The following is a 25406-nucleotide window of genomic DNA, read 5'->3' as shown; positions in this document are numbered from 1 at the left end:
CTTGTATGTCTCAATAAGATCACCTCTATATTCTAATGAATACAGGCCCAATCTATTCTTTTTTTAAAAAAACATGGATACTGGAAATTAGAATCAAAAACAGAAATTGCTGGAAAAACTCAGCAGGTCCGGCAGTGCTTATGGATAGTTAATGTTTTGGGTCCAATGACCCTTCTTCAGCAGCAGGACAAGGTTGGTATATATGCTAATGATGAGATAGGAGGAAGGGGGAAAGAGTAAATGATAAGAGGAGATGGAGCCCAGAAAGAAAGAAAAACATTTTAGCAGCAGAGGAATGGTTAGAGATAAGTCGAGGAGAATGAATAGCTGCTAATAGTGACCATTAGAGGCTGACAATGATTTGTTTTCAAAACCTTAGCATATATAGCAGCCTTTTCCGAGCTACAATCAGTTCTGAAGAAGGGTCATTGGAGCTGATATGTTAACTCTGCCTTCTCTCCAAAGGATGCTGCCAGACCTGCCAAGTTTTTCCAGGAATTTCTATTTTTGTTTCCAATCTAATGAATGTCCCCTCATAAGGCATTTCTAATAATAAGCCTGGTGAGTCTTCTCTGGACTGCTTCCAATTCCAATTTCCTTAGAAAAAGGGACCAAATCTGTTCATAGTATTCCATTTGCAGTCTGACTAATGGGTTGTGTAGGGTTAGCAAAATCTCCCTAATTTTATACTCCAGTCTAGCAATGATGAGTGGTACATCTGATTTCAATCTTTTTCTTGTCTTTTGTCGGTGGAAGATGCAACTGAATAGCTTGCAGGGCCACTTTAGAATGCAGTTAAGAGTCAACAATATTGCTGTGGATCTGAGTCACATGTAGGCCAGACTGGGTAAAGGCAGCAGATTTCCTTCACTAATGGACATGAATGAGCTAGATGGGTTATTTACAACAATTGGCCACCACTGGATGAGCTTTGATTCAAAATTTGATTAAAATTCTGTTGTTGTATGATTAGAGCCTATGCTCCCTGATAATTCACCTGGACCTCTGGACCACAAGCACTGACATTACCACATTCACGCCATCGCGTGAATTCTGCAAATAGAGACAGATTGTCAATCACTGTGGATCCAAAGTAGCAGTGCTTCCAGCTGTGGTTTACCTAATATAACCAGATATGGAGATGTAACACCCTGTACCATAACCATTGTTTTCTTCTTATTTAGGTACGGTTAAGTTAAGGAGAAAGTGAGGACTGCAGATGCTAGAGATCAGAGCTGAAAATGTGTTGCTGAAAAAGCGCAGCAGTTCAGGCAGCATCCAAGGAGCAGGAGAGTCGATGTTTCGAGCATGAGCCCTTCTCCTGTTCCTTGGATGCTGCCTGACCTGCTGCGCTTTTCCAGCAACACATTTTCAGCCAAGGTTAAGTTAAGCCCAACTTGTCTCTATGTGAATAGCCCAGGATATTTCACCATTGTAGGAACTACAGCCCAACCCAATCACATCTGTGTAAGTGCACATGCCCCATGACTCTCTCTTCTTCCTTTTCACTGCCTGGGATACGAAATGAAGCATTCCAGATGCTATCAAAGCTTAGCCTAAAGAGAGAGTAGCCTTGAACAAACATTGCTATTTGATCCGATACTTGATAAGGAAAATTATTTCTGTTGGAAGCAAGCGACTAGCTTTCTCTTCACAATAATTAACAAGAAGTTACATGATTTAAGCCCTTTGGGCCAATTTACAATTTCTCATGTTGTCACATTTAGCTTGCTCCTAAAGAACTTCCTGTGAATCATTTCCTATTTATCCAATAAGATAATCAGTGAGTTAGTGTCAACTATGATTAAAGGTAAATTTGTACAACACGACTTCTCAGATAATCTAATTGATAAGTAAAATCGTGCCCTTTGTGGCACCAAAACCTGTGGACTGGAATGTCATGAGTCCAAGTGCCTGTTCACTGCTGAGCAAATCTATCACAGTAATGCCACATTTGGAATGCCACATTTCACTTTGATAAACCAAGCAAGTAACAGGGAGGAAACCGATTGCTGAAGCATGTTCACTTAAGCAGATGTGTTTGAGTTGAGATGTGATATCTTGCATGGCTAAAAATACCAGGCTATTTGCATGCAGACATGTTCAACATTTCCCCTGATATAAGCATCAAGTAAACTATGACTACATGGTTATGGACAAGATGTTACAGTTTCAAATCAAGTCACACTTAACACCCAAGTAGAAGTGTTGAGCAAATTCTGTTCCCTTGGGTCCATGGTGACAGTCTGTTTCTTGATGCAGAACTCAATACATGCAGAGGAAATGCAGTTACTGCATTTGATTGACACACAAAATAATACAGAGGAACCCTGATACCTTGATTATCCAAACAAGATGGGTGGGCACTATTTGGTTTGGATAATTGATTATTCAGTTAATTGGTTCAATGCCTCTCCTCTGGGGCTCGGAGTTTTCTAAAGTTTCCTTTTCCCTCGCTCTGCCTGATTTGCTCCCTCTCCCTGTCTCAGGTGTTGGTTCTGAACAGACACACATTTGTGTGTAAGGGACCTGCAACATTGCTGAAGCCTCCTGCTCCAGCACCCCCCCTACTCCACAACCACCATCAGTTGAATGGGATCGACACAGCGAGCACTTGCTAAGTCCGTTCCTCGTTCAGGAGACTCGGCAGCAGCACTTGGGTGAGCCCCCGCCCTCCACTCCCCCAACTGCATCAGCCTCCCCAACCCACCCCCTCATCTGCCCACCCAACCCCATGCAACACTGTCCCCTGATCGCGACCCCATCTCTGTCTGACCCGGCCGCCATGCAACCCCCCCACCCTGTGCACTCCCACCCCCGTCAGCTCCCGTGAGACTCCGTCCAGGCACCCCCATCTCGGAGCAGCCGGACTGGACACCAACGGGGGGTGGGGTCAGTCTCAAAATAGTGCATACACACACAGACACACCCTTTTACTGCAACTTATACTGCAACAGGTTCCACAGTTGCCCTATACAGGACAATGTTGGAGAAATTATCTGGGGAAGGGGGGTTTAGGGTACATCCATATGTAGAACTCCACGGTAAACGTGGAGGGGGGTTGGTGGGGGAGCGAAGGGGGAGTGCGGGAGAGAGAGAGCGGTGCAATCAGTCATTTGGAGACAGTGCCTGGGCTCCCTTCGATGTCCAGGACTGTTCGCGGCAGCATTTCAGGAAGCCCAAGTTCACTTTTAATCGCTTTAAACAAAAGAGGCGATCAGTATTGAAACATCTCTTTGATGTAATGTTTCCAATGGAACCTTGAGATTTTCTTCAGATAATCCGAAATTTGAATAATTGATATTTGGATAATCGAGGTTAAGCTGACTCTGAGGGCTAAGATGCTAGTTTATGATGTCTGTGTTCTCAGTACCTGGTTGTATGGCTTACAACGATCAAGAAAGAAAACTTAACGACTTTCATTTTCACTGTTTATTGCACATTCTGGGAGTCTCATAGCAGGTCAAAACCTTAATCTGACTGTCCTCTCATAGGCCAATCTCACCATTATGATAACATCCATCAAACAGAGGCAACGTGGTTTTGTCAATGAACGTGATTTAGCAATGAACATGTACCAAGAATTCTCTGTTTGGTGAAGGAACAAGACTCAAAACACCAGTCTTACTATAAGAATGCTTGCAAGTTTGATGTGAAGACCTTAAACATTGGTTTTCACATCTGGGTGACACTGAACAATGGCAGAGGAAAATGTCAGCATCTCTTGTGGACCAACGCACATCACCATGACGATCAGTGGCTACAGCGGATTGGCAACAAGCCTCAACACCCTAAACAACAACCCACAATACCTGATAATCACTTCATCAGCATGCTTGTGGCAATGCCTGCCTCTTACAGACTAGTCCTGAACTAGTTCTCACCCTTAATAAGTTTTCCTTTAACTCCTCCCATTTCCTCCAAATACAGGGGGTGGCCATGGGCACTAGGATGGGCCCCAGCTACCCCTGCCTCTTTGTTAGTTATGTTGAATAGTCCCTCTTCAGTACCTACACAGGCACTGTGCCCCAACTCTTCCACTGTTACATCATTGACTGCGTCAGTGCCACATCTTGCACCCAGGTGGAACTGGAGCAGTTCATCGACTTCTTCCACATCTTCCACCCCGCCCTCAAATTCACTCGGTTCATCTTGGACACCTCTCCCCACTTTCTTGACCTCTCCATTTCCATCTCTGGTGACAGTCTCTGGAGGAATGTTTACTACAAACCCACAGACTCTCGCAACTACCTGGACTACTCCTCCTCTTACCCAATATCTGGCAAGAACTCCATCCCGTTCTCCCAATTCCTCCACCTCTGCCACAACTCCTGTGATGAGGAGATATTCCACTCCCAAGCATCCCAGATGTCCACCTATTTTGAACAATGTGCTTTTCTCCCCTCTGTCATCCAGACAGCCCTCCACCGTACCTCCCCATTCCCCATTCCCCATTCCAATGCTCTAAACCCACACCCCCTTCAAACACGATAAAGGTGGGGGCCCCCTTGTCCTCACCTATCACCCCACCAGTCTCCGCAGCCAACAGATCATCCTTAAATACTGCCGCCAACTCCAACTAGACCCCACCATCAAGAACATTTTCCCCTCCCCATCCCTCTCTGACTTCGGCAAGGACCATTCCATTCACCAATCCTTGGTTCGCGCCACTCTCCCCACCAACTCTCCTGAACCCCCAGCTACCTTCCCCTACAACTGGAAAAGAGGCCAAACCTGTCAGCACACCACCCTCTTCACCTCCAACCGGGGCCCCAGACAGTCCTTCCAGGGGAGACAGAGGCTTACCTGCCTCTCTTCCAACCTAGTTTACTGCGACTGATGCTCCCGATGTGGTTTTCTCTACATTGGGGAGACCAAATGTAAACTTAGGGAACAATTCACCGAGTATCACTGCTGGGCCCATAGAGGTCAACCCGACTTCCCAGTCACTGCCAATTTTAATTCCCCTTCCCACTCCCTTTCTGACATGATCATCCTTGGCATCCTCCATTGCCACAGCAAATCAAACTGCACATTGGAGGAACAACACCTCATCTTCTGCCTGGACAACCTAGAGCCTGGAGGACTCGACATTGAGTTCTCCAATTTCAAATAACCTCCCTTTCCATCCCCTGACTCCCTTCCCTGGCCCTCCCCCTTCCTTCCATTCCTCTCATCGACCCTTCCTTCTAGCTACCAACCGGATTCATTCCTCCCATCGACCAACCAGATTGTATCCTTTACCTGTCTCCACCTATCACCATCTGACCACCCTGCCCCCCCACTCTCTTTACACCGTCCCTCAGTCCTGAAGAAGGGTTACATCTGAAAGGTTCGCTTCTCCATCTGCTCATCTGCCTGGCCTATGTGTTCTTCCAGCCTCCTGCTTGACTTCCTTGGTCTCTTCAAACAGCAACAAAAGTGCACCATGTAGAATTGCCCCAACGGAATCAATTCACTTGGAGAAAATGAGGATTGCAGATACTGGAGTCAAAAAGTGTGGACTGGAAAAACACAGCCAGTCAGGCAGCACCTGAGGAGCGTGAGAGTCGACCTTTCGAGCATAAGGTCTTTATCAGGAATGTGGGGGTGGGTGGCAAGGGGCTGAGAGATAAATGGGAGGAGGGTGGGACTGGCGGGAAGGTGGCTAGGAATGCGATAAGTAGATGAAGGTGGGGGTTGATGGTGATGGGTTGGAGTGGGGGGTGAAGCAGATAGGTGGGAAGGAAGATGGACAAGTAGGACAGCTCAAGAGGGCGGTGCCGAGTTGGAGGGTTGGATCTGCGATTAAGGTGGGGGGAGGGGAGAAGGGGAATCAATTTGCTGCCTGTCCATCTTCCACGAGAGAAAGACATGGTTAGACATGAAGAACGACCACTTGAGCAGGATTCCAATTGGCTGCTAGTGATCAGTCAATCAACCTCAGTGAAAGTTGAAGAAAGAAAGCCATGCATTTATACCACGTCACTCACAACTTTATAGCTAACAAAGAACATTAAGAGTGTAGTTGCCATTGCAATACAGGAAATGTAGCAACCAGTTTGCACTCAGCTAACTCCTACAAAGAGCGAAGTCATAGTGATGAGAAGCAAAAACAGAAGTTGCTGGCAAAGCTCAGTAGGTCTGACAGCATCTGTGAAGAGAACTCAGAGTTAACATTTCGGGTTGAGCCACCCTTCCTCAGGAGTGTTCAGATTTACAGCAACCGCAGTTCTTTCAGTTTTTATTTTGATAGTGAGCTGATTTTTGTTTGTGATGTTGATTGAGGGATAAATATCAGGCAGTATATTAGGGATAACTCTGTAGACATTTTTAAAAATGTGGTAGGGTAATTTTAACATCCACTTGAGAGAAAACAGCACTCCCTGAGTACAGCATTGCAGTCTTAGGAAATATGTTTGTGCTCAATCTCTTTGGTGGAGCCACAACTGTCTGACACAGACGGAGAGTGTTCTGTCGACTGACTCATAACCACTGCTTTCATAGGGATTGTACAAGCTACAGGAAACTAGGAAAGTACCATTTTATGCTTAATTTATCATGACCAAGATCAATTAAGTGTGCTTTAATTTGTTCCACCACAGGTCATATGAAGATCAATCAGCAGTTTGCATTGATTTGACAATTTTATTGTGGAAAAAATGTGAAATGAGTTTGATCATCCATTTATGGATCAAGGATATTGCAAACATTAAAGCCTCATGCTTTTGCACTGATGTGCTGGGCACCCCATCATTGGAGTCAGGGATATTTGTGGAGCCTCCTCCTCCAGGGAGTTGTTTAATTGTCCACCACCATTCATGACTGGTTGAGCTAGGATTGCATACCTTAGATCAGATCTGTTGGTTGAGGAATCTACCACTTGCAGCTTGGCTCTCAAATACAGGGTGGCGCCTGTATCCGCAGACTTATTTTCCGCGGGTTTTAATTACCTGCGGTTTACCGTGGCCGGGACATATTATAGGGAATCTTCTGGAGCTAGGGGTCTGCCAAGAAGGTAAATTTCCCATTTTAATGAATGTGTTCACTCCTATCCGTGGTTTCAGGCTTCCATGGTAGGTTTAGGATCATATCCCCTGTGGGTACTGTCCGGGGGGGGGGGGGGGGGGGGGGGTGGGGGTTGAGGGTGGGACTATTGTAGTCCTATTTTGTAGTGTCATCAGGTTGGCACCTCATTTTTAGGTCTGGGTGTTGCTGCTCTGGCATGCCCTCCTCCACTCTTCTTTGACCCAGAGTTGAGCCCCTGGCTTGGGGGTGAATGTTAGGGTCAGGGAGATGTCAACCAATGAGCTTGTAGTTTTTGTTGAAGTACAATCCTGCTGACGCTGATGGCCCAAAAGACCTCATGAATATCCCAAACTTGAATTGTTAGAAGTGTTTGGAGTTTATCCCATTTATCATGGTGCTAACACCACACAACAGGGGAGGTGATGGCCTCATGGTATAATCACTAGTCTGTGAGCCTGGAGAGCAGTTCATGTTCTCAGGGAATTCCACCATGACAAATGGTGCAATTTGATTTCTATAAAAAATGTGGAATTAAGAGTCTAATGATGATCAAGAAACAGTTGTCAATTGTCAGAAAAATCCATCTGGTTCACCAGTGTGCTTCAGGGAAAGAAACCTGCCAATCTTGTTTAGTGTGGCCTTCGTGTCACTCCAGACCCACAGCAATGTGGTTGATTCTTAACTGCTCCCTGGGAATTAGGGATGGGTAATAAATTTGACATGGTCAATGATGCCTACATCCTATGAATGTGAGGGTGGATTTTTGAACTTTCTGAAGGAGGTGTTCCTAGCTCTTGACAAAGCTTTCCCTCTTCTGCTGGCTTTGATTTTGCTGGTGAGAAATTTCATCCCTAATCAAGTCAAACAGAGGAAAGATTTGGGCCTGGTTTGAATAGTTCCCCAGCATCATGCGCAGCTTCTTCTTAGTATGACCATAATTGTTTAATGCTCTTTGAAGCAGTGAGCAGGCCACAGACCCACTATCCACAGCTTGACATTATGCACACATTTAAATTCAAGAAACATGTGGCCACCAATATTTGATTAACAACTGCTGCTGATGACAATGGGGAATGTGGGATTATTACCTGTCAATTTTTCTCTTATTCATACTCTGTAGACTTCCAAAATTAGAAAAAAAATGCTGAAGAAATACAGTCCTACAGCTCAATAAAAAATATTCAGATTTTCACTAGGTCTGTAGATAATGCTTCCTAGTTACCATATTCCTTTTGATCAATGCAGATGACACCAAAATTGGAGGTGTCGTGGACAGCGAAGAGGGTTACCTCAGATTACAACAGGATCTGGACCAAATGGGCCAATGGGCTGAGAAGTGGCAGATGGAGTTTAATTCAGATAAATGCGAGGTGCTGCATTTTGGGAAAGCAAATCTTAGCAGGACTTACACACTTAATAGTAAGGTCCTATGGAGTGCTGCTGAACAAAGAGACCTTGCAATGCAGGTTCATAGCTCCTTGAAAGTGGACTCGCAGGTAGATAGGATAGTGAAGAAGGTGTTTGATATGATTTCCTTTATTGGTCAGAGTATTGTGTACAGGAGTTTGGAGGTCATGTTGCAGCTGTACAAGATATTGGTTAGGCCACTGTTGGAATATTGTTTGCAATTCTGGTCTCCTTCCTATCAGAAAGATGTTATGAAAGTTGAAAGGGTTCAAAAAAGATTTACAAGGACGTTGCCAGGGTTGGAGGATCTGAGATACAGGGAGACGCTGAACAGGCTGGGGCTGTTTTCCCTGGAGCGTCGGAGGCTGAGGGGTGACCTTATAGAGGTTTACAAAATTATGAGAGGCATGGATAGGATAAATAGACTTTTCCCTGGGGTCGGGGAATCCAGAACTAGAGGGCATGGGTTTAGGGTGAGAGGGGAAAAGATATAAAAGAGACCTAGGGGCAACTTTTTCACACAGAGGGTGGTGCATGTGTGGAATGGGCTGCCAGAGGATGTGGTGGAGGCTGGTACAATTGCAACATTTAAGAGGCATCTGGATGGGTATATGAATAGGAAGGGTTTGGAGGGATATGGGCCCGGTGCTGGCAGGTGGGGCTAGATTGGGTTGAGATATCTGGTCGGCATGGACGGGTTGGACCGAAGGGTCTGTGTCCATGCTGTACATTGCTATGACCCTATGACATGGCTAACTAATATGTTTTATTTTTCCTTTTAGATATTTTCCATTTCCATCCGTCCAATTAAAAGGATTCGACTCTGCTTAAGTATGTAAATCTTCATTTCAAAACCATATTTTGTGTTTTGTTGACTTGTTTAATTAACATTTAGCTAATATTCAGTATTTCAGTCATTGATACAGTCGGCTGGGGTTTTGTGGCTCAGTGGCAGCATCTCTACCTCTTAGCCAGAAGGTCCTAGTTCAAGTAAAAAGTGGGGTCTGCAGATGCTGGAGATCAGAGCTGAAAATGTGTTGCTGGTTAAAGCACAGCAGGTTAGGCAGCATCCAAGGAACAGGAAATTCGACGTTTCGGGCCAGAGCCCTTCATCAGGAATGGTCCTAGTTCAAGTGTCAACTACCCCAGAGATGAGTGATAAGAAGTTGATTAAAAATGTGATACAGTTGGCCAGATTTTGGAGCAAAGGGGAACATTGAGGTCACATGACTGCACTCCTGGTGCAGAAGAGGGTCCAGGCTCTGGGTGAGCTGTGGTCTTGCTCTCTTCATTAGATCATTGAAACCTTTACAGCACTGCATCTGGTGGAGATTAAGAGAGAGGTGGCACTTTATACCACTCCATGTGGTTCCTGTTGTGCATTTCACTGGCTTCCTCCTGTAAATCCCCTTGCTTCAGAGCATGGTGGCTCAGTGGTGAGCACTGCTGTCTCACAGTGCCAGAGACCCAGGTTCAATTCCAGTCTTGGACAATGCGGAGTTTGCACATTCTCCCTGTGTCTGCATGGGTTTCTTCTGGGTGCTCTAGTTTCCTCCCACAATCCAAAGATGTGCATGTTTAGGTGAGTTGGCTGTGCTAAGTTTCCCATAATGTGTGGGTTAGGTGCATTAGTCATGGTACATTTAGGATAATAAAGTAGGGGAGTGGGTTACTTTTCAGAAGGTCCGTGTGGACTTGTTGGTCCAAAGGGCCTGTATCCATACTATAGGGATCCTAATTTGACAGGTAATAGTGATATGCTCCTTACTTAGATCTTTTCAGCAGTTGGGTCTGTTTGTGCTCTACATGACATGTCATGACTCAGTTACTTAACATTGTTCTGTTGAGAAGTGCGTTGAGGAAGCACAAAAACAAATTTGTTCAGGAGTTTGCTGCTTGACACATTGTGAAACAGTGATGCTGAAATTATTGAGCTGGCCGACCAGCAAGCTGCTGTCACTTCCAGGTGCAGCTGGCACTGAAATTGTGCATCTGGTATTTAAATGTTGTGACCAAGAATGTTTTTCCTCCCGATGCATTTTGGAGGTGTATCTCTGGGCTGATAGTTAATAAGCAAATGAGCCACGCCAGCAAAATCTGGATCATACAAAGGCAATTTGGACAGGTGACTGAAATCCTTTCCCAAAACCATTCCAATTCTCGTAAAATGTCCACAGAATATTCAGGAATGTGGTAGGTTTGTTTGATTTTTTAAATATTTAATTGATCACTGCGATTGGCTGGGCCAACGTATATTACTCATCCCGACTGCTCTTGAGAAGGTGGTGGTGAGCTGCCTTCTTGAACAGGCTGAAGCATTCTCTGCAATCTTCTGAGTGGACGATTCATCTCAGTCTCCTCAGTGGTCCCCACCTTTACAGATCACAGTCTTCAGCCAATTTGATTCACTCCATGAGATACCAAGAAACAGTTGGAGACACTTAATAATGCAAAGGCTAATGGCCTTGACAATATTCTGCCATTTGTACAGAAGACTTATGCTCCAGAACTTGCGGGTCCCTTAGCCAAGTGTTTTACAATACTGGTTCTGATAATGGGGAAAATTGCCCAGATATGTCCTGTACATAAAAAGTAAGACAAATCCAACACAGCCAACTACCACCACATTAGTCTACTCTGGATCATCAGTAAAATGATGGAAAGCATCTTCAACAGCACTATCAAGCAGCACTGCTCAGCAATAAGCTGCTCATTTACTCCCAGTTTGGGTTCCACCAGGGCTATTAAGCACTTGAGCTCATTACATGGATATAAGAGCTGAATTCCAGAGGTATAACAGCCTTTGACAAAAGGCTTCATACGACCAAATTTGGCATTAAGAAGCCCCAAAACTGAACTCAATGTATTGGGGTCAAACTCTCTGCTGCTTGGAGTCATACCTGGCACATAGGAAGATGGTCATGGTTGTAAGAGGGCAGTCATCTCAGCTCCAGTACATCTCTGCAGGAGTTCCTTAGGTCAATGTCCTCGGTCTAACCATCTTCAACTGCTTCATCAATGACCTTCCCTCCATCACAAGTTCAGAAGTGGAGATATTTGCCGATGATTGCACAATGTTCAGTTACAGTCACAACTCCTCAGATACTGAGCCAGTCCATATTCAAGATCTGGACAATATCCAGGCTTGGGCTCAGAAGTGGCAAGTAACATTCATGCCACACAAATACCAGGCTATGACACCACTAATAAGAGACAATACAACCACTATCCCTTGACATTCAATAGCGTTGCCATCACTGAATCCCCAATATCAACATCCTGAGGGTTACCATTGACCAGAAACTCAATTGGATTCACCAAATAAGTACGGTGGCTATAAGAGCAGGTCAGAGGCTAGGTATACTGCAGTCGGTTACTCACATCCTGACTCCCCAAAGCTTGTAAATCATCAGCAAGGCACAAGTCAGGAGTGTGATGGAATACTCCCCACTTGCCTGGATAAGTGCAGCTCCAACATATCCAAAAGGCTTGACACAATCCAGGGCAAAGCAGCCCGCTTGATTAGCACCACATCCACAAGCATCCCCTCCCTCCACCACCAATGCTCAGTAGCAGCAGTGTGTACTATTCACAAGATGTACTGCAGAAATTTGCCACAGATCTTCAGACAGGACCTTCCAAACCCACAACCACTTCAACCTCGAAGGACAAGGACATGGGAACACCACCATCTTCAAGTTCCTCTCCAGACCAGGCACTATCCTGACTTGGAAACATATCGCCGGACCTTCACTGAGTCCAAATCCTGGAATTTTATCCCTACGGACATTGTGGGTAAACCCACAGCAGGTAGACTGCAGCAGCTCACTATCACCTTCTCAAGGGCAACTAGGGATGGACAATAAATGCTGGCCCAGCCAGCAGCACCCAGATCCCCCAAATAAATAAGAAAAAGTCTGTGTGGTCTAGGGATGGTCACAGTCCCATTAAGGAGGGAGTTTCAATTGTTTTGACTTCATCACCATGAGGAAAAGTGATATGATTGTAAGTCAGTGTGACAAAACCAGAGCAACCCCACATACATGGGTAGAACATGCAAACTCCACATAGACAATCATCTGAGGGTGAGGCAACAGTGCTAACCACTGAGCCACCATGCTGCCCTGGCAGTGTTGGCTAGAGTGTCAGTCAAACAGAGTGCTTTGTCCTGGATGGTGTTGAGTTTCTTGAGTGTTGTCGAAAATGCATGAAACCAAACAAATGGACAGTATTCCATCACACACCTGACTTGTATCTTATAGCCAGTGGACAGCGTTGGATAAATAGGAGGTGAATAGTTCATGATAGAATTCCTAGCCTCTGACCTGCTCCTGTAATCATTGTATTTATATGTATGGTCCAGTACTATTTCTGATAAATAGTAACACTCAGAATGTTGAGTGTTGAAGATCAAATGATGATTATGCCTTGAATATCAAGCAAAAATGTTACATTCTCTATTTGTTGGAGATTGGTGTTACCTTGCATATACATAGTATGAATGTTACTTATCAGTCCAAGTTGTTCAGGTCTTGCTGCATTTGGACATGGACTGCTTCAGTACCTGAGAAATCATGAATGGTGCTGAACATTGTGCAACTACCTCGAGAAACCGCTGCAGAAATACCCTGGCATGGTACCACGATTACCCATGATAAATGTGGTTATGTTTTGGAGATGCAAGATACATATTGTTGTGTCCTCCTCCCTACTGTTGTCCCCAGGACATTGATAATGGGGCGCTTGACATCAAGATTGGTTTTATTCTGATTCTGGCTGAAACAGGTTTCATGAATTAGCCCTGTCACCATTGATTGTAAGTCCTCGAATTGTTCACATTGTATTTGAAAGCCACAGTTTACTGCAGACTGGATTGGCTCTTGTTTCAAACTGACACTATAAACCCACCATTGGTTCATAGATGCATAAAAATGTGAATTATTACAAAATGAGAGTCCAAGAATACATCTGAGGATGGTATTAGTTATAAATCATGAATAATTTAACATCATTTGACATATTCCCTCATATTTTTGGTAGCTATATCATTGAAGAGGTGTGGTTGTAATGTCAGTCAAATCCTCACTGGGATTCCAGTGTTTACTATAATAATCCACAGAGGGGACCATAACATGTGGAGCCAACTATTTTCTTTTCTTAAGGGTTAACACTGAGCTCTTCAGCCACTTCAAATTCAAGAAGTACGTCAGTCTGATGCAATTAGTTTTTGGCTCATTTCCTAGACAAAGCCAGGAGAGGAAGTGAGAATGTGAATGACAGCAAAATTGTAATGAGTCAAATTCAAATAACCTGCAGCTTTGGTTGCGGTGATGTTGGTCATCCATTACTGCAGCAGAGTAGGAAAGCCAACGGAGTGAAACTGGTGATAATCCAAAATGCTAGCTCCAAATTAGCAAAACTCAGAGCATGAAGTCACAAGTGAGCCATTTTCTGACAGTGCCATCCCAGCAAGTCATGAGAATGTTAAAAGTACGGTTGATTGGAGGCAAGGTGCAGTTGATACTGAAAATGGATAACTGTGGTGTGAAGCAAAAAGATAGTCTTGCCATTTGACACCGTGGCCAAGCTCCAGCCATGTTTGGCAGTATAGATGGCAGAGAATCATATCATACAGAGCTTGACTCTTTGGCTCATTGAGACATGACGGACTGTGCTGGACTCCTCTGAAGAAAGCTCAAAACGATTACTGAATTATTCCAGAAACAGCACCCAACATTTCTCAATGCATTTTACTGCACAAAATAGACCTGTACAAATTAGGAACAAATTGACAAATAAAGACAATTCTGGCACTAGATTAGATTAGGATATCTGGCATAGATGAGTTGGACCTAAGGGTCTATTTCCATGCTGTGCATCTTGATGACTCTATGACCCATATATTTTTTTGCCACTGTGTTTTCATCTGGCTTTTCTTTTCGCCAGAATGTGTGCTTCAAGGCAAATTGGGTTACATAGGGGCTCCTTTGGCTATCTCAAAGCTCTTTTGGGGGTTGAACTCTTTTGATTTGTTTTATTGCACAATGAGACTGTATATATTAAATTGCAGTCTGAAGTACTGAAGATGTCTAGGCTGATCCACATCACCCTGGAGCAAATCATCATTGAAGACCCTTCCTGACCTGTCCCTCCCATTGCCCAGAAGCAACAAGCCCCCTGAACAGGGCAACTTGTCTCTATCCAGCAAGAACCTCACTTTCGTGTCCGGAACTTTCTCAAAAGAAGCAACGAGGGATTTCCAACATTGAGATAAGACTTGTAAGATGGGTCATGCAATTCTGCTACACTTCCTGCCATAGCCAACATTGTTCAGGCCCCAATCAGCTCTCAACCGTATAGTCCTAAAGGCTTTGCAAGCAAAAGTAAATACCTAAGTAATGCTTAAGTGTTCCAAGAATTTCTGATTCACTCACTTTTTCAGGCAGAGATCCAGCCTCCCATCATCCTCTGAATGGGTTACTTTCTCCTCAACTCAAACTCCTAACCTTCTACCTTGTACCTTAAGTCTATGTTCCTTGTTTATTGATCCCTATACTATTGGAAATATTTCCTCCTATCAAATTGATCTGTGCTTTTCTTAATCTTATATCCCTCCATTAGATCCCCTGTCAACCTTCTCTGCTCCAAGGAAAGCAACCCCAACCTATTTAATCTTTCTTCGTATCTCAGACCCTCCAGCTCAGGCAGCATTCTGGTAAATAGTGTCTGCATCCTTTCTAGTACAATCACATTCTTCACATAATATGGTGACGAGAACTGTACACAGAGCTCCAATTATGGACTACCCATGTTATCCCCTCCCAGCATATTGTCCCGACTCTTTTTTCAATGTCTTGGCTAATAAAGGCAAGTCTTCAATGTGTTGTCCAAACTACCTCAGCTACCTGCCCTGCTACGTTTAAGAATCTGCAGATATGCACACCAAGGTCCCTCTGATCTTCAGTACTTTCCAAGATCCTACCGTTCCGACCATTCATTGCTTTGTTAGACTTCCACATTACCTCATACTTTTCCAGGTTGAATTGCATTTAGCACATATCTTCCCCAGAACATCCTGTGAGTATCCTCCTGCAGTTTACAGCTATTTTCCTCACTACTTACCAACTGACTAATTTTTGGGTCACCAGTCAACTTCTGGAACATACCCCTTACATTGAAATCCAAAGCATTAATATACATCATAAACAGTATAGGGCCTTAGCATTGTGCACTGGGAAACCCCACTGGAAATGGTTTCCAGTCACAGAAACATCCCTCCACCATCTAACTTATGCTTCCTGCCTTTCAGCTAATTTTGGATCTAATGTGCCAATTTGCTTTACATTTTACATGGACTTTTACACTTTTGACCAGTCTTTGATGTTATCTCATCAAAGACATCTTATCAAAAGCTTTGTTAAAGTCCATGTAGACTAGTCATAGAGTCATAGAGATGTACAGAACAGAAACAAACCCTTTGGTCCAACTTGTCCATGCTGACCAGATATCTCAATCCAATCTAGTCCCATTTGCCAGCACTTGGCCTATATCCCTCTAAATCCTTCCTAGTCATACATCCATCCCAAAGAAATGTCTTTTAAATGTTGTAATTGTGGCAGCCACTAATACTTCCTCTGGCATACACGCACCAGCCTCTCTGTGAAAAAGTTGCCCCACGGGTCCTTTTTAAATGTTTTTAAGAGTACTCGACAATGAGGAATTTTCTGTGTCATGGATGTAAAAAGGATTTTGACTTTTAGAGATAGCACAAGTGTGGGTGGGATGAGTGGCCTTTTTCTGTGCTGTACATCTCTATGCTTTTGTTCTATTTCTGTGCTGTTTCTTGGTAACAACATCCAGAATTGCACGCACACACCAATGACATGCAGCTCCCCCCTCATCACAATCTCCTTCATTCTCCCCCTCTGTCTCTCATCTGTCTTGCTGCTTTTCCAGTATCCAATATTCACTGAGCAGGAAGTTCCTCCAATTAAATTTGGGAAGACTTAAACTGTGCTTCAGACTCATTTCCTGACTGTCAGTTCCATCAATTCCCCTGGTAACAGTATGAGGTTGAACCAGATCGCCATGATACTGAATTTTACTTTCCTCCATGTACCATTTATTTTTTACAGTGTTGCAATTTCACTTCACAAATGCATCACTTCATAATTTTCTATATTAAATTCTTCTCTTTTATATGTCTGTCCATTTTGATCAGTCTCCCCAAGTCTAAAGTTTGCTATTACTTTCCTTACAACATTCCAAAACTTTGTGTCATCCGCAAATTTCAAAATTCTAACCACATGCCCAATGTCAGGCCATCAATTTATATTATTCAGAGCAAAGGACCTAATTGCTCTGGGTTGTCACCATGCCTTGTGTTGTTTCTTTACTTCTAGAGAACCCTATTGTAACTCTCTGGGTTACACCAAATTCTCTGGGCTTCGCTGTGTTAACCGTACTGTCTACATATTCCTAAAATAAAGGCAAAGCTCTCTCTCTCTATTATACTGTAAATACTTGACTTATTTTGGGATATTAATTACAGCTCTCCAGCACCATGGCAATGCTGAGTTACATGGGCTCTCAGGGATCTGCCATACTCTGTTCTGTTTCTTTATCTTTGCTGCTCAGTCTTGTTCTGTTTGAGTCAAATGACTATGATTCTGTCACTATTGTATCCATTTGTCATAATATACTACATCTCCCCCAAGGGTTTATCTCTACTGCTTAAGTTTACAAAATTTCAACAATTTGTTTTAACAGTTTACATTATCACTATTACATGATCCCCATTTTATTATAATATTACCATGGTGTTATATCATGCTATCAGCACATCCCCTCTTCTCTTTATCTGAAATCTCATCTATCAAGGTGATTTGGTGCTTACACTGCTCACCCTCACCTGGTTCAATTGACAGTTCCATTCCCAATATTGCTGCAATACTTGTGCAGTACTCAACGAAGTAGTGTCACCTCTGCTTCATGTCCTGAGGTAATCATATTCAATTGCTCTTCTTAGCTCAAATAAGGTCAATGCCTTCCTGTTTCTCCTGAGTATTCCCTCAGGTGTACAAAAGCTCTGCCTTTCTGACAATTGTTCCCTCTGACTGTCCAGACCTGCTTTCCAAGTCCACAGTGTCTATGGCTCACATATCAGTGTTAACCATTTCTGTTGCTTTGTTCTGTAGGGCTTTGACTGTCTCTTTGATCTTCTCATCATCCTAAGACATTCTATTTCTTCTAATATTGCATTTCAGTAAAAACATTTCTGATTTTATCCTTCTTTACATGATTAGTTCTGCAGGTGAGTATCCATGGTGTGAACCTGGGTCTTAGTTAAGATTAATTCCTAATCTATGTTCTTAGACATTTAGAACATTATGGTTTGAAACAATCTTTCTGCTTCTCCATTTGCCTCAGGATAATGTAAAGAATGTGGCATTTGTTTGGTGTTGTATACCTGGCATGATCTCTTGAGTCACAATTTGTGTTCATTGTCAAAAACTAGTTCCTCTGCGAAACCACACATTGCAAAGATTCTTTTCTGTTCTACAATTGTTGAGTCTGCTGTAGATGTCCAAAGTCTTGATACTTCTAAACATCTGGAGTAGCAGCCCACCAGTACTAAATGTGTCTTCCCTTTAGAGTCAATTATACTCTGCTAAAGCCTATCTGTAAATGTTGAAGATATTAATGGCTTTGTGGCTACCTGACCATTGATCACACACACCCAAAAGACAATATAAAGTTCTCAATTCCTTAAATATACTTGGCCTCCATATGGATTGTTGAGCAAGCCATATATTTATAATTGCACGTGTTTTCCATTAAGTTGCTTTAGAATTTCTCATTTCATGGATTCCAGTGTGATCAATCTGTGGGTGTATTCCAGTGGGTCATCTACAACAGTTAAACACTGCTTCTGTTCAGGATACTTCATCACAACATGATCCACCTGTGATCTGCTGTCTGTTCCAAACAAATTTAGAATTAGATTCCCTACAGTGTGGAAACAGGCCCTTCAGGCCAACAAGTCCATACTGACCCTCCAAAGAGCAGAAAATGTGTTGCTGGTTAAAGCACAGCAGGTCAGGCAGCATCCTAGGAACAGGAAATTCGACGTTTCGGGCCAGAGCCCTTCATCAGGAATGAGGAGAGGGTGCCAGGTAGGCTAAGATAAAAGATAGGGAGGAGGGACTTGGGGGAGGGGTGATGGAGATGTGATAGGTGGAAGGAGGTCAAGGTGAGGGTGATAGGCCGGAGTGGGGTGGGGGCGGAGAGGTCAGGAAGAGGATTGCATGTTAGGAGGACGGTGCTGAGTTGAGGGAACCGACTGAGACAAGGTGGGGGAGGGGAAATGAGGAAACTGGAGAAATCTGAGTTCATCCCTTGTGGTTGGAGGGTTCCCAGGTGGAAGATGAGGCGCTCTTCCTCCAAATGTCGTGTTGTTATGTTCTGGCGATGGAGGAGTCCAAGGACCTGCATGTCTTCGGTGGAGTGGGAGGGAGAGTTAAAGTGTTGAGCCAGCGTCGGCGCTGCCTCGTGCTCCCACGAGGAGGTTGAACAGTTCATCAACTTTACCAACACCTTCCATTCCGACCTCAAATTCACCTGGACTGTCTCAGACTCCTCCCGCCCCTTCCTAGACCTTTCCATTTCTATCTCGGGCGACCGACTCAACACAGACATCTACTATAAACCGACTGACTCCCACAGCTACCTGGACTACACCTCCTCCCACCTTGCCCCCTGTAAAAACTCCATCCCATATTCCCAATTCCTTCGTCTCCGCCGCATCTGCTCCCAGGAGGACCAGTTCCAATACCGTACAGCTCAGATGGCCTCCTTCTTCAAGGACCGCAGATTCCCCCCAGACGTGATCGACGATGCCCTCCACCACATCTCCTCCACTTCCCGCTCCTCTGCCCTTGAGCCCCACCCCTCCAACCATCACCAAGACAGAACCCCACTGGTTCTCACCTACCACCCCACCAACCTCCGTATACAGCGTATCATCCGCCGTCATTTCCGCCAACTCCAAACGGACCCCACCACCAGGGATATATTTCCCTCCCCTCCCCTATCAGCATTCCGCAAAGACCACTCCCTTCGCAACTCCCTCGTCAGGTCCACACCCCCCACCAACCCAACCTCCACTCCCGGCACCTTCCCCTGCAACCGCAGGAAATGCAAAACTTGCGCCCACACCACCTCCCTTACTTCTCTCCAAGGCCCCAAGGGATCCTTCCATATCCGCCACAAATTCACCTGCACCTCCACACACATCACCTATTGCATCCGCTGCACCCGATGTGGCCTCCTCTATATTGGGGAGACGGGCTGCCTACTTGCAGAATGCTTCAGGGAACACCTCTGGGTCGCCCGGACCAACCAACCCAACCACCCCGTGGCTCAACACTTTAACTCTCCCTCCCACTCCACCGAAGACATGCAGGTCCTTGGACTCCTCCATCGCCAGAACATAACAACACGACGGTTGGAGGAAGAGCGCCTCATCTTCCTCCTGGGAACCCTCCAACCACAAGGGATGAACTCAGATTTCTCCAGTTTCCTCATTTTCCCTCCCCCCACCTTGTCTCAGTCGATTCCCTTGAACTCAGCACCACCCTCCTAACCTGCAATCCTCTTCCTGACCTCTCCGCCCCCACCCCACTCCGGCCTATCACCCTCACCTTGACCTCCTTCCACCTATCACATCTCCATCACCCCTCCCCCAAGTCCCTCCTCCCTACCTTTTATCTTAGCCTGCCTGGCACCCTCTCCTCTTTCCTGATGAAGGGCTCTGGCCCGAAACGTCGAATTTCCTGTTCCTAGGATGCTGCCTGACCTGCTGTGCTTTAACCAGCAACACATTTTCAGCTATGATCTCCAGCATCTGCAGACCTCACTTTTTCCTCCAAAGAGCAACCCACCCAGACCCATTTCCCTCTGATTAATGCACCTAACACTTTGGGCAATTTAGCATGGCCAATTCACCTGACCTGCACATCTTTGGACTGTGGGAGGAAAACCATGTTGACATGGGGAGAACTGCACATGGGCAGTCACCCAAGGCTAGAATCAAACCTGACACTGTGAGGCAGCAGTACTAACCATTGAGCCACCATGCCAATTTGTCTGATCTTTGTGCACTCCTCAATTGTTTTCTGGGCTGCGCAAATATCTCTTGGTGTCATCTCTGTAACTGGTAACATACTGGTAATTGCAGTACAACACGACTCCAGTAAGACTTCAATCGTCCTTTTCAGCCTGATCCACAGTCTTCCCTGATAGTGTGTCAGCTGTAACCTGTGCCTTGCCTTTTTGCAATGTTTGAGATACATCTTATAGACAATACAAGCATGTTGGCTTAGCCTCCTTTTGCAGTATAGTATGGTGCTCTTATTTGAGCTTATCTCTTGTTTGAGCTTCTCTAAGGCTGAGAACTTCGGGAATTCTTGTTAAAATTGTTGCTAATTCCTGCTTGCGGCACTGTGTTTACTCGCAGTGGGTGACCTAACTGGCTATTAATATTTTTGTTTAACAATGGCGTCTTCTGACGCTTCAAGTCATGGTGCCCCCATGAATTCCTGCCCTTTACAGCTTATTCTAGACATTTTAGTTTGAACTCTAAGCTGAAGATGTGTTCCTCCTGAACCCTTTGTTGGATATTTGCTGGCTGTGTGTTCACTGTTTTTAACCACGGTTAAGTTGTCAACCAATATTAAAATAGGTGCTTTCGATCTAGTTTAAATTCCACATTAAACCTTCTCACTTGGAAAATAAAGGTCTAAACTTTTAGATGTAACTCTTTAATTTCAGCTGAAAGCAATGGCCTGAATTATATTTCTGATCATTTCTAACCTCTTAGATCTTCTCTGTTAAAAATAAACACGTTGACCAGAATTTTTCTCTTGACGGGAATTCTTTGTTTCTGTTTTGAAGTGGATCTGCCAGACTGCAAGATTGCCTAATCGGTTTAAATTAGCTTATGTTGGTTAGCAGGATACTGTAGGCACAGAATGTTACAAGACAAGTTAAGAGACTTCATCGGCATAGGTGCAGGAGATGAAACATCGTTTATTTTTCAGTGAAAAGAAGAACAAATGTTCAAGGACCATTATGCAACTCAAACCCCAAGACTGGGATCCAGAAGTGCGCAATTCTCCAAAGCAGATTGGAAGTTTTTATTGAATGAGTTGGGCTACAGTCATAAATCAGTCATCACTTTTTGAGAACTGAAACAGGAGAAGAGTGGCGAACATCCTCATCGAACATATAAGGATGTTGGATATAAGGATGTGATTCAAGGAAATCCCACTCACATAACGAGTGGCCTGTGGGAGGAACTAGATGCTCCTTTCGTGAATGTGTCATCCATTCCAACTCTGATGTTGTCTGCGATCTCTGAATCTGTCACTTCCAGAGCTCCCAACCTCTGCCTGGCTGTGGCTCTTCACTGGTGCTGCCATCCTGCTCAGTTACGACACTGCAATGACCTTTTTGAGTGCTACAGTGTTTGTTTAAAGGCTAACGTACATTCACGACAATTTGTTGCTGCTTTACCTGCAAAGTCCTCTGTCCCTTTGTCCAGCAATTGGAGTCTTTTTGTTTATTTCTCTTTCCTCAAGGACTTAGATCTGATGATTTTGAGAGCCTATTCACTGCTACAAGGTCAGAGATGTCAGCATGGTAAAAACAATGACTGCAGATGCTGGAAACCAGATTCTGGATCAGTGGTGCTGGAAGAGCACAGCAGTTCAGACAGCATCCAAGGAGCAGCGAAATCGATGTTTCGGGCAGCTTTTGCCCGAAACGTTGATTTCGCTGCACATTGGATGCTGCTTGAACTGAGATGTCAGCATGTCTTGTGCTGTGTTTTTAGTTACTCAAGAACTCTGTAGTAACTACTATGGTTTACCAAGTTCTCTGGGTATTGGGTGTCTATACTACACTGCCCAGCCATTGCAAAAATGGTGCAAGCCCACTCTCTTTTCTTTGCACTGTAAAATCAATATTGATATTTGGATATTAAACACAGCTCCATGGTACAGTTTCAACTGTAAACTGTGTGGTTCTGTAAGTTCTTTCACCCTTGTTTCTGTCCCCTCATCTTGCTCTGATGGCAATCATCTGACTGTTGCTTTATCATTAACTGTATTAGTGTATCCATTTGTTACAATAACACAGTAATACTGCCCCCTGGGGGACAGAAGTCTGAGCAGCATCAGTTCACAACACCCTCTGCTTCAATTTTGTATCCAGCCTCTCATTATTCATGTTATCTCATAGCCTTCAATTCTGCTACATGGTTTTTAAAGTGACATTTTTTCAAATGCCTTTGGAAGCCCATATTCACACAAAAGCAAGCTTCATCCTTTCCATTAACCCTCTTTGCGTTTCAATCAAAGAGCTGAAATCAATTGAGTTAGACCCCATTTGCCTTTAATTATCACGTGTGTTGTTATCCACGTGACAATGTAGTTTAGCTCAGACTGTGGTCCCTGGAAGACATGATGATAGGTTTAGGTGAAGGAGGTGGGAAGAAACAACAAAAACAGCCAAGACTCAGCTGTGACTCAATGATTTACCTGAATGATAAGTTTCTGTGGACAAATACTACTGCACGATTCTTTTAAATAGTGCCTATTTCTGCCTGTGGCTTGATTAGGAGCAATCTTGTCTTCTGGCTCGGGGGCTTCTGCATTCAGGCCTGACTCCAGGATTTGAACATCAAAATCAAAGCTGACTCTCCAGTGCAGTAACAGGTGAACACTGCACTGTTGGAGGTGCAGTATTTCTGATGTGATGTTAGAGTCATAGAGATGTACAGATTGGAATATCTCATCTTCTTACCTTGTCCACGCCGTTCATGATTTTATAAACTTCTATATGGTCACTCCTCAGCCTCTGACACTCCAGAGAAGACAATCCTCAGCCTATTCAGCCTCTTCCTGTAGCTCAAACCCTCCAACCCTGGCAACATCCTTGTAAATCTTTTCTGCATCCTTTCAAGTTTCACAACACCCTTCCAATAGGACGGAGACCGGAACTGCACACAATATTCCAAAAGTGGCCTAACCAATGTCCTGTACAGCCGCAACATGACCTCCCAACTCCTGTACTCAATGCACTGACCAATGAAGGAAAGCATACCAAACACCTCCTCACTATCTTATCTACTTATGACTCCACTTTCAAGGAATTATGAACCTGCACTCCAAGCAACACTCCCCAGGACCTTAACATTAAATGTATAAGTCCTGTCGTGATTTGCCTTACCAAAATGCAGCACCTCTCATTTATCTAAATTAAACTCCATCTGCCACTCCTCGGCCCATTGGCCCATCTGACCCCGTTGTAATCTGAGGCAACCTACTTCGCTGCCTACTACCCCTCCAATTTTGGTGTAATCTGCAAACTTACGAACTATACCCCCTATGTTCACATCCAAATCATTTATATAAGTAATGAAAAGCAGTGGACCCACTGGTCACAGGCCTCCAGACTCTAAGGCAACCCTCCGCCACCACCCTCTGTCTTTTAACTTTGAGCCAATTCTATATCCAAATGGCTAGGTCTCCCTGTATTCCATGAGATCTAACCTTGCTCACCAGACTACCCTGAGGAACCTTGTCAAATGCCTTACTGAAGGCTACATACATCACGTCAACCACTCTGCTCTCATCAATCCTCTTCGTTACTTCTTCAAAAAACTCAATCAAGTTAATGATTTCCCATGCACAAATCCTTGTTGATTATCCATAATCAGTCTCTTTCCCACTCCCTTTCAGACATGACCATCCTTGGCCACCTCCATTGCCGCAACAAACCACAATGCCTATTGGAGGAACAACACCTCACCTTCTGCCTGGGCAGCCTACAGTCCTGAGTTCTCCAATTCCAAATAATCTCCCTTCCCTTCCTCCGACTCCCTTCCCAGCTCCTCCTCCTCCCTTCCACTGCTCCCTGCTACCGACTAGATTCATTTCTCTCATTGACCAACCAGGTCGTATCCTCTACCTGTCTTCACCTTTCCCCACTTCACCACCCTGCCCTGCCACCCAATTTATCTGCAACTCTCCCCACACCTACCCCCAGACCTGAAGAAGGGTTACACCTGAAACGTCAACATCTCCACCTCCTGATACTGCCTGGCTTATTGTGTTCTACCAACCTCATGCCTGTCTATTTTGGATTCTAGCATCTGCAGTTTTTTTTGTATCTTACACGTGTTTGGAGTCATCTGCAGGCTAGAGCTGGTCACTATCACTCAGTGTAGTTTTCAATTGTAGATCAATGAACTTAATCCCAATTCAGCAGTTGCCACCAAGGGATTTGAACCCATGCTAATGATAGAGTTGGTAATGGAATCACTGGTTTTCAAAAGTGAGGCAGCAGGAACAAAAAGGCAAGGTGTGACACCACGTCTTCATAAACCGTCAGTAGAATCCCTCACTTTCCCCTCACTCCATACCCACCCTCTCACTCTCTTTAACCCATCACATCCTCCCTGCAAAACATTTTTTTCAGTTGCAAACTTTGTTACTGCAGATAACAACATTAGAAATCTATGTGATGATGTGGTGTAGCTGTTTTGATGAACATGTGTGTTTCTGCATTGGCATAAATGTTTTTTTGGAAATTGATGTACAAGTATGTTTCCAGATTGATGCACATGCGTGTTTCCAGATTGGTACACATGTGTTTTACACGATTGGTGCACAAGTGTGTTTCCATATTGGTGCACATGCGTGCTTCCTGATTGGTGCATATGCATGTTTCCTGATTGGTACACATGTGTGTTTCTGGATTGGTGCACATGTATGTTTCCTGACTAGTGCACATGTGTGCTTCCATATTAGTGCACATGCATGTTTCCAGATTAGTGCACATGTGTGTTTCTGGATAGGTGCACATGCGTGTTTCCAGATTGGCGCACATGTATGTTTCCAGATTGGTGCAAATTTGTGTTTCCATAT

General features: G+C 44.3%; 1 protein-coding gene across 3 annotated transcripts in view; it reads left to right on the top strand.

Annotated features, from left to right (window-relative positions):
• Positions 1-25406, top strand: part of LOC132832212 (C-C chemokine receptor type 3-like) — a 47907-nt gene that overhangs the window by 5311 nt on the left and 17190 nt on the right. For all 3 annotated transcript variants that reach the window (XM_060850003.1, XM_060850001.1, XM_060850002.1), the window contains exon 2: positions 9198-9246. The gene's annotated coding sequence lies outside the window, so the exon portion shown is untranslated. The remainder of the gene's footprint in view (positions 1-9197; positions 9247-25406) is intronic.

This window comes from Hemiscyllium ocellatum, chromosome 34, assembly GCF_020745735.1.
Source record: "Hemiscyllium ocellatum isolate sHemOce1 chromosome 34, sHemOce1.pat.X.cur, whole genome shotgun sequence".
In the NCBI taxonomy this organism is placed as follows: domain Eukaryota; kingdom Metazoa; phylum Chordata; class Chondrichthyes; order Orectolobiformes; family Hemiscylliidae; genus Hemiscyllium; species Hemiscyllium ocellatum.
Note: the sequence above shows the minus strand (reverse complement) of the source record. Positions and strands in the feature narration are given on the sequence as shown.